Here is a 13,645-nt window from a genome sequence, read left to right on the forward strand (position 1 = left end):
GTTTATTTGTTTTCTCCTGGTTAGCTCTTTTGCTGTTTAATAAAATGTTCTGTCTTTTCTCTAGTCATGAGAGAAAACAGAAATTACAGTTGTAAAATCCCATAGAGTGACAGTTTCCTGCTGGGTACACTCTAGTAAGATTTTTCGTTGCTGTTGATAAGTAATATCCCTCTTGCTGGTGTCTTGGTCATGAGAAAGCAGCCTTGCGTTGTCACAGCCCCAGTGACAACTGAGGGTAACATGGGAACTTCTGTGTCCTCAGCTTACTTTGTGACATAGAAAACCACTACTGTCTTAGTTACACATCTTCTAATTGGGGGGTTTTGGGGGGTTGGATTCAGAGACTCTCTTAATCTAATTGCTATACTAACCTTTATGGCAACAGAAGGCCTGTTTTGCCAGACCATTCTCTCTAAATTATCTCACTGTGATTAATACAGTACCTGTTACTACAACAACAAATTCTTTATTAATTGAGCCCAAAGTATCCTCTATTATTCTCTCATCGTTAGTTTGCACGCATTTCTTCTTTGCTTTGGAACCAACAGCTGTCCCTTGCACCCTACATGGGGACTAGCTTTCTTGGGTGTTCCTGGAGCATCCAGCATAAGGGTTCCAGGACTAAATGCTACTTTTGGCACAGGTAATACCAATAAGACTGCATATGTTTCACTGAAGTATGAACACAGCAATATTTCTGCCAGGACCACTGAGACATTGACACAAACAGATCTGACACTTGCACCCATTCTACTACAATCTACACAAGATTAACAGTTTAAGACTAAGTTTCAAACCTCTCGTGATCAGTATTTTCAATTGCTACCATGAAACTGTATCTCACACATTCAGATTACTTCTTTACTCATGAAATTTCACTGTATTTGCAGACATATTTCCCCAGAGATTTTCTGATGGCTCCTCCAGAAAGGGGTAAAAGTGGGGTGGGTGGGAATCAAATTAATCTTAAGTATTTTTTTCAATCAAAATTTTAATAATAAATGTAAAACTGAGCCTTTGGCAACATTTTTCTGTTGGCTTAAACTCAAACTGAAGCGTTACTGAGTTCTTCTGAAGTAAATTTACATAAACCCCAACTTTTGTTCACAAGTGCAACTGCATTTTAACTGCCATCTTGATTTAAGTGCTAAGCAAAATGAGGAACAAAATCCTGCGAAGCAGATCGCTAACAGCACAGAGGAAACATGCTTTTGCTCTGCTAAGAGGAGCTTCTACTTTTATGCATGATTAGCTGTTGATAATTACTTTCCTTACCAATATAACTGTAATAAAGTTCTAACTTGAAGGAAAATTAAAGGAAATGTTACGTTACCTAGAGCAATTTTAGTTGGATCTTAATTTTACGTACTTCCATTTCCAGGTAGATTTCAGCCATGCTAATTGTTTCTCTTAGGTCATCCCAACCTAATGACCTGGTTAGCTTAACCTGATTGAGACATGACTTCTTGAAAGAAACTGTCTCCACAGTAACTTTCCTCTCCCAAATCTACAGATTTGCAGAACAAACATCATCTTCTGTAGTTTTATGAGCCAAGATAAGTTGTTGTCATAAACGGGGGTTCAAATTGGCCAGTTCACCCCACAAGATCTGTCTACAGAGAGCATTTATTTAATCAAAAGTGGACAGATACTAAGGGATTTTCAGCCAGATCTTACCATGGGCTCACCTGAACTTAGTGGAAGTAGTTTGTATGACTGAAGTCAACACTTGTTTTGACAGTGACTTCAGTGGACACAGGATCACTGATGCTACTTTAGGCAAAGCCTATTTCACTTTACACAGCGATTTTACTGATCGAAGAGCTGTTATCTACAATAGCAAGTCTCTTCCCCAACAAACCACGCTGTCAATGTTTGAGTTGCAAACACTGAAGCTGTACGGATCCCTTGCATTTTTTTTGCTGTACGTTAATCTATGCCATTTTATTCAGTTTTAAGTTATTATTTGCTTTAATCCAAGTAACTAAACCAAAGAATAAACCAGCTTCCCAAATTCCAGTCCGGCATCGCTAGCTTGAAACTTTCTGAAAACTCCATAAATCATACGCAAATTGAATAATCTTTTTAGTTTTTACAGAGGCAAAGAGGTAAACAAGACACTTGTTACTACCCAACACAAGGGGCAAAAACTTGTCAACTCGAATACCCGAGACTGCCATCGATACTAATACTTCTTTGGGATCTTCTTTAAAACCACTCGCCACAGATGAGAGTTCTGCATGGCAAGGTCTTTACAAAGACAGCAAAAATGAAATGGTGGCAGCAGCATTGTCATTGCTGTTCGCGGAACAGCTTATCACGTTTTGACAGTGCCAGACAGGCTGAAGTTGGAGAAAGCACCACTGGCAATTGCTGCTGCCTTTTGGTTTTACGACTGCAGACACAATAAGCGAGATCCTTTTAAAATCTGAACGGCTCACCCCCTAAAATAAAAAGACGGTGAAGTCCAGCTAAATGAGCAGGCCGGGAACGTCCTTCCCGCGTCCCCAGCTCTCTCAGGGGGCAACCCCAAGGCAGACGGGTGGCGGTCCGCAAGCCCGTCCCAGTTTCCCGGCGGAGCCCGCCTGCCATCCCCTCCGACAACACGCAGCACAGCACTGCCTTACCCACAATGCACCCTGGCGCTGGCACACACACCCACCCCCCCACCCACGCACACCCCCACACACCCCGCTCGCGCGCACACACGCGCACGCACACGCACACGCGCACACACACGAGACTCCCAGGCAGGCTGAGGCCAGCGCGCGCGCGCGCGCACGTCCCCGCTTACACACGTACGGCCCCCTCCCCTCCCCTTCCTCCTCCCCCCCCCCCCCCCCGAACCCAACTTACCCACAAGTTACATTTCATTCAGAAAGCCTAGTCTTCCTCTGCTCCCCCTCCTCTGCTTGCCTGCCTCGCTTCTGCTGCAGAGAAAGGCCACATATGTCTGCAAACACTTCTAGGCAGAAACCAGCCAGTGCAGAACAAAGACAGCCGGGGTTGCCTTCATCTCAGCACAAGGCAGCCAGTAGCTATTTTCAAGCTTGTTCGCTCTCCCCCCTCTGAGGGCACCCTGCTCTGTTTCTCCCTCTCTCTCTCTCTCCTCTTTGCCTGTCCAGCTACTGCACAACACACATCAATTATTCATTGCTTGTCTCCCGGTTTCCAGGCAAAACCAATCACAGATGGAGTCTTGCTAATGGGCTCATGCCGTACTTGCCAACAGGCTATTTGTGCTCAAGCTACAACCCTCTAGAGACAATAAAGAGAATCAGGTTAAGCTTTAAAACTTCACACGTACGCGAACAGACCTAAAACGGCAATATACATGTAAGCATCCCTATGACATTGCTTAGGAGTACGTCTTCAGCATACAGCATGGCAGAAGGCTGCTTTAAATCTTCTGAAAGGGTTTTAAGAAAATCAAACACTCAGAAAAATCTCACCTCAGCTGCATGTTACTGATATTGATGGTTTTCTTTTCTGTCTCTAGTGATCCATCTCTTGCTTTCCCATTACACCTCTCCCTCCTTCTCTCATACTCATGCACACACACACACACATACACACACGCAGCCACAGCCACTTTGCCAGAAGGAAGAGAGAGAGAAAGAGAGGAGGAAAAAAAAAAAAAACACCCAGGCAGCTCACATTTCAAACTTGCAAGGAGGGGTGGTGCTTAAAACGCTAGGACAAAGCCTCCGTCTCTGGCACCCAGCCAAAATACTAAAATAAATCCCCTGGATCAATTAATTGGAAGCAACACTTGTTCGAGTCCGCGCAACAAACCATTAAGGGCGACGGGGCTGAAACGTCTTCAGATTTGGGAAACCGTACACACTTGCATCCCCCTTACCCTGTTTGCTGAATGCTGTTGACTAAATCCATCAAACTAGTCACGCTAATTAGCGTCCGGAGCAGCCTCGGCGGCGGAGCAGCGCCCGGGGCGGGCGGCCCCCGCGGCCGGGAGTTTCCTTCCGGACCGGCCGCCGCCCCCCGCGCCGGGGCGGGAGGTACCGGCGGGGCTGCGGCGGGGCGGGCCGGGCCCGAGGCGGGGCGGCCGGCGGGGCAGGCCGCTGGAGCGGCCCTTCTGGCCGTAGTCCCCGGGGCGAGCAGCGGCAGCGGCCAGCGCAGCGCTCCCGCTTGGCCTCCGCGGCGGAGGGGAAACTGAGGCACGCAGGCGGCGGGGGGGCTGCTGCGGGTTGCCAGCTGGCATCGCCGTCACCAGCGGGACAGCCTTGCCTGGGCTGCTTGCTTGGGGGGAGTTGTTTGTCTTTTTTAAGAGTTCAGACCTCCGCCTCTGACGGCCGCCCATTGCTCCTAACGGCATCCCCCTATCCCACGCCGCTCCGAGTTCAGCACCGCCCGCGAAAGAGTTCTAGACAAGTTTCACATCTCAAACCGTGCCCCAACGCAGCCTTTGGTGGACAGCGTTTCAGCTGACAGTGTCAAAAAGAAAAAAAACCAACATCATCAACAAACCCAAACAGGAAGCTAATGTGACTTTTTTTTGTTTGCTCCTTCTCGGAGGGAAAACGGGCAGTTTAAGTTGTGGCCAGCCGAGCACCAGCCTTTTCCGGCCAGCCTCCTGCGGTGCGGAGCCACTTCCTTCCCCGGCACAACCTGCACAAAGGCACCTCCACCTCTTAAAGGCGCACCCGGCCCTTTTGCAGCGAAGCTAGCCTGCAGGTTCCAGCGAAAGAGCAAACAAAATAGAAGCAACAAAAAAGGGGGACTTAAACAAAAAAAAACCCCACTGGCTCTCCAGCAAAATTCCTTTCAGCGAAAAAAATGGCCTCAGCTTTCCTTGCCATGCTTACAGTCACTTAACTGTGCTTCATAAACACCTTAGCAGGGAGAGTCTGCAACATGACAGATCCGAGCAGCAAACTATCACAGATATCAAAGAGCAGCTCTTCTCTGAAAGATGATTCCACAAAAAAGCATTGTCAGATTTCGTGTTCATTTTTTTCCCTGGGAATCCACTTCAAACGAGTAAAAGGTATGTGTGCTTTTCACCCAACTTCCACTCCTGACGTACGAGCTCAAGGTCAGCCTGTCAGACAGGGTTATTGCTTTTTCTCCTCAGCAATCAGATGAAGCGGTACTGCAAACCAAGCCCTCCGGAATACTTCTGCAATCTCTGAGCTGCACAAGCCTGACCCAAGGAAGATTTCTTAACAACATGGCTGCTACAGGTGGTACAAAACACAGTGCTGGGCCAGTATCCATAGCGGATAGCCCGTACAGCACGGGCAAGCCTTCAGCTAGGTCCTCCTCAGAGATAGAGGCAGACCCACGGGGCTGCTGCAACAAACCCTTAGACAAGAATGTAGTTTCCATTGCAGTTGATCAAATGTGAGACTCAGTCACACAAAAGAAAAGTACAGAACCCCGTACAACTGGTTTTATTGCCTTTCAGAGTGGAGGGATGCTTTAAGGAGCTGTAAACTACACAGCTGGGCTGGCAGAATAGATAATAGCAAGCACAGGTTTTAGAGGACTGGCAAAGAAGTAAGAGAAGTATGTCGATAATCCCAAACAAGGACCAAATTCCCTACTAACGTAACCGCACTGAGTTCAGACTTGGTGGATGTGAATGAAACTTATAATTGACTGTAGCCTTACACAAATTCTAGGTAAGACACAGAATGTACATTTTTGTGCTTGTTTCAGGTTTTACTGCATTTACAAATTTTTCACACAGTTCATAAGCTATCATGGTGTTACTTCATATTTCGAAAAAAACACACAAACCAACAACAAGAATAACATATTAGGCAGTTGCGAGGTCCCAAATATCAAGACTGGCTCCTTCCTCATACAAGCCTCAATGAAATCTTATCTTCTGAGGGAAAAAATAATTTTATTTTTTTCTGTATATAAAACTCATATTTCCCAGTATCCTACGTTTTTCTAACTACCATCATAACTAAGAGGATTGCCTTCCCCCCCCCCCCCCTCCTCTGCAATTAAATGCTCTTTCTAGTGTAACAGTGTAAGTTTCTCTTTTAAGCTGCCTGTCTTTTCAGCGGAAGTGGTTTAGAGTAGACAAATCGCTTATCTAAAAATTACGTACTTACTTCTCCTTTGACAAATCTTCAGCAGGTTTCTAATCCCACCCTGCCACTTGAAATATCACTTTCTGTGATGACATTTGAGTCACAGTTGTCAGAAGCATCAGGCTCTGTAGTTAAATGGATTAAATCACACTTCATAGCATGCAGTATTTTGAAGAAGGAGTGGTTTATCATTTGTAGAAATTAATCATAACAGTTTTTTCTCTAGGGCAAATTCCCAATCATTTTTAAAGATTACTATGTTTAAGCCCCACTGACAGCAGTATGTCAAATTACATCACAGAGAAGGTTATCTCAGGCAGTGATAAGTATTAACAAGACTCACTGAAGACATCTACTACTGGGAGAAGCAGGTCCATACTGGGAAGCACCTTTTAAATGCAGGGGTGGGAGAGCAGACTCTTTGGCCGTGCTTTGTGTGGCTCTATGGAGGCCCCAGGGATCCCGCTGTCTGGTGGTGTGCCTGGCTGCTCGCGTCCTGAGCGGCCGCTCTCCTGTGGGGCCAGTGAGATGCTCAGCCCCACAGGGGAGGGGAGACAGGGGGTCGGGGCATCGTTCAGTCCTGCAGGGGGGAAAGAGCAGACACTTATTTGGGCCACCTCTAGTTGATTAAGGAGAAGACTTGAAAGATTTTCAAAGTAGTCCCATTTACCTCAAAACAGGAAGCAACATGTGTCTGTTTAACCTATGTTGTCAACACCAAGCAGTATTACTGATCAGAATCCTCCCAAATCTTAATCCTGTCAGTCACCGCTTGGCACAGAAACAAATCACCACCAGCACATCCATATGGTACTGCTCTTTGCTCTCCATGCCAAGATGCTTCTCTCTCAAGGAGTGTATTTTTAAAAAGTCAGAAGTCCATCCTTAAGTCATGATGGTGCAACAGACCTGCACGCCCATGGAACGCCAATTTTTATGGTGAACAAGATAATGATGTGGACAGATTTGTACGCCCAAGTGCCTTTGCTCAACATAAATGGCGCAATGCTTATCTTCAACTAGTTCAAGTGAGGTAGCCTTTGGGTGTAATTCTTGCTTCTCTCCCTCCCTGCCCCTCTGGTGGTATTGCAAAAAATGAACCAAATACATGAACACCTGTAATAAACACACACACCACCAACAGGAAAAGATGGAAAGGCTGCAGAGGGGCAGAGATCAAATCCCCCATTTGGATGCTTCAGTATCAAGTAGACTGTACAAGGCGGGACTTCATCATGTTCTACTGTAATTTCATTATGACAGGTGCACAAAGGAAAGGGCAGAAAAGTTGTTTAGAGGAATAAAACATAATGGGTAGGGAAATTCTCTTCACGTAGCTGTAATACCAGTCATTGCCCACTGAGTCATAATATAACCCTTCAGCAATGCAAATTTTCTATGACCAAAGATTTAAAGGTTTATCTTGGGGACCAATCTTTATTCATCAGAGTTTTGCTGCACTGCTGAACACAGCAGGGTAGTTCCTTACAACATTTGTCTAGAGCAGGTTATTTGCCCAAGAATTAGTCCCCTGGATATGTATATATTTCACTATTGATTCAAAGGATTCAAAAAACTCTTTAGAAGGCTTACAATTATGTAGTTGAAATACACAGAATACATGGATCAGTGGCCTTGTGGATTTTTCCTAATGTTTCACAGTAGGTTGAGTCAGTTGAAGTCATTACAAATCACAGGGCTGCATCCTAGTCAGAAACCAACCATGTACTCGGGGGGTGGGGTGGGCGTGTGGGGATGGGGTGGGTGGTGGGATAAAAAATCCCTTTGACTGCATCAAGTATCTTTCATGCATAACCCATTTTTCCAGAATCAAACCAACTCCATCCAGAGAGAAGCGTGCAAAGAAAACCCAGCATAAAAAAGCAAAGTAAAAGACTCCTTTATGTGGTTTAGTCCTTCTTGTTTAAGTCAAAGATTACTACATTGCAGAGATTACTATGACTAAAGTACTTACCCTTTCATGCCCTTCTTTGTCAAGCTTTATAAAACAAAGGTAGGAAAACTACAAAATGTAAACAGCATTTCCTTTTCTCCTGCTGCCCATGACCACCATTTGCATGCCCCCTTGGTAGCTAAATGTTTTGCGAGACCTCTGATCTGGACTACTGTTGTGGTTTAACTCCAGCCAGCAACTAAGCACCACGCAGCTGCTCACTCACTTCCCCCGACCCAGTGGGATGGGGGGAGAGAATTGGGGGAAGAAAAAAAAAAAAGAAAAAAAAAGAAAGAAAAAAAAAAGGTAAAACTCATGGGTTGAGATAACAGTTTAATAAAACAGAAAGGAAGACAATAATGATAATAATAATAAAATGACAATAACAAAAGAATTGGAATATACAAGCCAAGTGATGCACAATGCAATTGCTCACCACTCACCGACTGATGCCCAGTTAGTTCCCGAGCAGCAATCTGCACCCCCAGGCCAACTCCCCCCAGTTTATATACTGGGCATGACGTCACATGGTATGGAGTACCTCTTTGGCCAGTTTGGGTCAGCTGGCCTGGCTGTGTCCTGTGCCAACTTCTTGTGCCCCTCCAGCCTCCCTGCTGGCTGGGCAGGAGAAGCTGAAAGATCCTTGATTTAGTCTAAACACTACTTAGCAACAACTGAAAACATCAGTGTGCTATCAACATTTTTCTCATACTAAATCCAAAACATAACACTATACCAGCTATACTATACTAGAAAGAAATTAACTCTATCCCAGCCAAAACTACACACCTGGAAAAACTGAATGCTGTTTTGAGTGCACACAACAATTGTACCAAAGCACTCAAAACCTTCTGAAACATACTTAACGCCCTATTCAACTTTCAAGACCACGGAAATACTCATGTTCTTGTGACCCCATTATGAAAAATTGTTCCTTCAAACCTGTGCAGAGGCTCAGGATAGACCTGTAGGCACAGCAATGAAAAACACCTCTATCAATTGCCATCATCTTTGGAAAAGAAGGTCTACCTTAAATCCATCTAATAAGATGCAATGTTGCAATTTTCTAATCTCTATTTCTTTCCTTCCTTCCTCCTTTTGATTAAATGTCTTCACCATGTGCAGGAAAACAAAAAGATCTATAAAATTACAATGAAATATGGGGAAAAAAACCCCAGAATTACAGTGAAGCCACATTCATCGTGTCCGTATCTTTCGTTCTTTTCACAGCTATGCTTTTACAGAAAAACCAAGAAGCAAAAGTAACCAAACCATGCAGAAATAAAGAATGAAGTACACTAAGGAAAAATCACATCTGTAATGCAGGATGACAGTCAGAAGAGAGGCTTTACAGAACAGAAAAAAAAGAAAAAAAAAATATCACTGTACAATGACAGCATCAGTTCAGAATTGTCTCCTGCACTATTTCACCTGCAGCAGAGCTATTGCTGCTGCCCCCTCCCACCCCGACTTGTCCATCAGGCAATTCTAAAGACAGATGGAACATACCCCACCTGTGATGCTCTGCCCTTCTTGTACTGTATCTATTTTGCTACAAATACTAATGAATGTTTTAAAAACTGCTTTTTGTGACATGGGAGCTTTATTGTTATTCCAAATTTTAGAGATGTCTTAACTTTTAGATACTTCCATTCAAACTCCCTGGTAAACTGGAGCATGGCACAAACGTCTTCAGTGCTCGTCTCCACTTTCAGTGCCTCTTTTGGCACCTAGGCTAAAGTTCATGACATGTCTTCTTTCAAATCAGACAGAAATATAAATTAACTGAAGCCCTTTCCATACTAAACCCAATTTTTCAGCATGATCATCGGGATTTCTAAAACATCCATATTTTTCCCCTAACTTTCAATTAAATATTTTTGTACCACATCTTGCAAACTGCCCAATTTTCCTCATATAGTTTAGACATTTTTAGCCTGCTACCACTTTGGAGGAATATCTGATCAACTGTTTCCTTAGGTTCTAAACTAATCTTTTAGCATTCACATGTTGTGCAAAGAACTAAAAACTTTGTTATACATGAACCAAGACTTTCAAATGCAATAAGGATTACTACTTCTCTTTCTAAGAAAGCTGTACTGTGCCCTTTAATAAAACATACTTTTCTGCTCTGTTTTAGATGCTCAAGATTATATTCTCAGTCAAAATATTTGTTTTCATTGAGCGTTGTAGCTGAAGCCCCACCTCTGGCAAGCTGTAGGTTAATTACAGCTAAGCTTCCTCTCTCCCTGCTTAACTGTTTTAAGGGGATAAGGAGGCAGCTCTGGAGACAGCAGCCTAATCAGGTCTCACTGAATGAAGGCAGAGAACTATCAGAACAGCAGCTTGTGAGGCTGTGTAGGACTAAAGGGATGCAGAAGAGTAAATGAAACTGAAGCTTGGAAAGTAGAAGCCCTGCTAGGGCTCCTGGACTTTTCTTAGCATTGTAAATCCAGTTTGTGCTGTTTTGACTGTTAGCAATATACTTCAGAAATATAAGTTGTATGAATATTCCTCATTAAGTTCTCAAAAGAATAAGCACTCCATGAAAATACTCAATCCCAGTGACTATTTTCCTTTAATTTTTCCTTCTGGGTTGTACATGCATTAATCTCCAGTTGACAATTCTCATTCTAGCCCCTGCTCGAAGCAGTGCTGTGAGCAGGGCTGCTCTGGCTCAATTTCAGTCGTCCTCTCCTCTGCATAATCCTGTTGGTCTTATTTTACTGAGCTGCCCCTAATCCAAAAATGGTTTTGAAAGGAAGCTAGGCTATTTGCTTGTATCATTTTTTTTATTACTACTTTTTAAAACCAGTCCACTAAAATATGGAAGATATCAGTAGTGAGAAGGAATATGTGATACAAACATCTGGAGTGGAACATAAATTGAATAAGAAAAGATGTAAAGAGACTGTATATCTTCATTACCACAGTATTTACACTCTATACATAGGAAAGTTAATGACAGAGCCCTTTTTCTGTGCTATGAGTGAACTGTGAGAGCATTCAAATTAGGAAATTGAGATGCAGTGTATTTTTTTTTAATTTAAAAAAAATAATCTGTGAAAACAATACTGAATGTCACTTTCTCCAAGACAACTGTGGGATCTAGAAAACCATCAAAAGTGCATATAGATGTTTAGTGACGCCTTATCTAACATATGAGAAGTTATATAAATAAACAAATAGATAAAAGTCCAAAGTTACAAATTAAAAGAAAAGTTACAAATTGGTGGCTATGCATCACTGTCTTGGAAAGCTTCCATTCTGGAATACAAAGACATTCATCATTTGGAGGCTAGCTCATGCTTCTAGCTTTGTATTTAAACAAATCCATGTACCATCATCATACACTTTTTATATCAATCTGCCAGAAAGCCATACAGAGTTATTTTTAGTGGACTGTGAGATAAAGTACAGTTTAGCTTGCAAAATAGCCTAATAAGGCAAAACATTCTTGGTGAAGACCAAATGCAGTCACTGTCACTCTTCCCCCCATACACTAATCAATCCCTAAAAGCATCCCTTAATTTTTCCCACTTACTGTGGAGGATTACTGCATTAGCAACAAGATAGAAGTAGGGGGACCTTTATTGTTTCATCTGGTTTGATAGTCAAATATACAGTGATTGCAGAAGAAAGGAAATGGTCTGAAAATAAAGTGGTTTTGCTCAGATTCGTCAAGGAAACATTCTGGTAGACAATCATTTTAAGAGAAACAACAGCTTAATATCAGTTTTTGCTTTTTAAGAGAAACAACAGCTTAATATCAGTTTTTGCTTTCACAAACTGGCAAACTCTGGTCTTAGTCAACTCCAAATACTTCAGGCCTCACGCTTTTTCAGTGCCATGTTTCCTTCCACCACGTTGGCAGTGGAACAAAGCTGTGGTTATAAAGGACTCTCAGGGAGTATGTGTATGCTTAAACATTAGCAAAGATCTTCTTAAGACTAAAAATGTTCCCAAATCCACTAGACTACTTAGAATCTGAGAAAAATACTAATTTTGACATGTTGTTGCTAGGGGGCGTGGGGGAATAATTCTGTAACAATTTAGGAGAACAAGATTAAAACCAGCAATTAACACAGGCTTCTATCTTTAGTAATTATTCATATACCTGTTTAGCTGATTGTAAGTCGTAGCTCCAGGCTGTCTGCCTGCATTGCTAGGACACAGACAGCAACCTTTGCTAAATTGACTCCACTGGCTATGCTCATGCTGCAAGAGCTGTTTTCAAGGACAGATATACAATGTTATATGGGTAAAGAGATGAGCAAATTAAAGATGGGTGTTCTGTCAGTAAAAGGACTGAAGAACTTGTGTCAGCATTTTCCTACATTAATAGGACCTCAGATTTTTAACCCTTCATCGCCCATTACTTAAAGCAGCACTTTCCTTGTATAGATTGCACAACTGCGTCTTCTCAAGTAAAATAATGAAAATATAATAGCTCAGAACAAAACAGAAGGGCATGCACTATAGATAACCATACATCTCTCTCTCTCTCTCTCGATATAGAGGGATTCATGAAGAGCTTTTAATCCTTCTTAAACTGTGATTCATTTTAAAGCATCACAGTTTGTGGGTTAAAGAAACTGAGAACAGTTGAACATGAAGTTGTCAAAATATATTATTGCCACACTAAACAAAAGTATCCCTCAATTTGAGATCATCAGTAAACATCCAGCACATTCCTACCAGAAAGCTACATTCACATTTTGGATTTTTCTTTTTCCCATCTTAATTCTGTGTATTTCTGTTTAAAGCAGTATATATGTTTCTTTAAAGGAGGCTGGGAGTCTTTTAGACCTAATCTGCTCTGAGAAATATTTAGCAGTACAACCATAGAAGAGAGCTATACTGGCAGCTCCTACCAAGCATAGACACAGTTCATACTGGGAAGAAGCTATGTCTTGTATTGCCTTTATTGGCTCCCCATTGAAATTAAGTTTACAATCAATGGATTATGTGATCTCACTTAAAGAGGGCTTCTGCCATGTATATAAACACATCTTATTTTATTAGAGGATTTCTAGCATAGATCTAGTCTACTTTGAGACTAAGAGCAAGTCTACACTTTGCAATGATATGAACTACAAAGAGCCAGGAGGCGTTGATATGCTCCCACACAGCAAGCATGTCCTGTGGTGTTGACCTCAGTCCTAAAAGCCATATAGGACTATCATCATACTACTACACCAGGGACTGTAAACCCTTCTTCTTGGCAGGGATAATTAGCTTGGGCATCTCACTACTGACTATCCCATTTCTGAATCCAGAGCTAGGTTTGTTGCCGCAGTCTCAGGGTCTACTGCACTGTGCTGTATCTCTGCTGAACTACTTTCCTTCCCTTCAGAAACTCCTCTCAGTAGAAGTTTCTATGTGATTGAGAAAAACCACCAACTGTCACGTGGGACCTGCTCCTTTTCATATAAATGCAAAATTAAAGAGGCTTTTCAGAACTTCACTATGGACACTGTCTTTCCAGGAAACTGACTATAATCTAAAATAGCCCTTAATTCTCAGCGCAGTGATCAAATAAAAGAACGGTGTATTTCCAACAACTATAGCTACTGTAAAGTTTCCAATAACTAGACAATGCAGGAGACAAAATTAGAAGGTA

General features: G+C 42.6%; 1 protein-coding gene and 1 long non-coding RNA gene across 18 annotated transcripts in view; one reads left to right on the forward strand and one right to left on the reverse strand.

Annotated features, from left to right (window-relative positions):
- ZMIZ1 (zinc finger MIZ-type containing 1) overlaps positions 1-13,645 on the reverse strand; it is a 362,912-nt gene that overhangs the window by 92,933 nt on the left and 256,334 nt on the right. Inside the window, exons 1-2 of one of the 17 annotated variants that reach the window (XM_049809844.1) lie at positions 3,863-3,927; positions 2,857-2,930 (exon numbers count right to left, since the gene is read on the reverse strand). The exons of 12 other annotated variants lie outside the window; for them this stretch is intronic. The gene's annotated coding sequence lies outside the window, so the exon portion shown is untranslated. 4 more of the 17 variants (XM_049809842.1, XM_049809841.1, XM_049809843.1 and 1 more) reach the window with 4 other exon arrangements.
- LOC126042579 (uncharacterized) lies at positions 3,917-5,952 on the forward strand. The gene is made up of 3 exons (XR_007507224.1): positions 3,917-4,019; positions 4,537-5,008; positions 5,096-5,952. It is a non-coding gene; the product is annotated as an uncharacterized LOC126042579 (long non-coding RNA).

The sequence above is a fragment of the Accipiter gentilis genome, chromosome 9, assembly GCF_929443795.1.
Source record: "Accipiter gentilis chromosome 9, bAccGen1.1, whole genome shotgun sequence".
NCBI classification, from domain to species: domain Eukaryota; kingdom Metazoa; phylum Chordata; class Aves; order Accipitriformes; family Accipitridae; genus Astur; species Astur gentilis.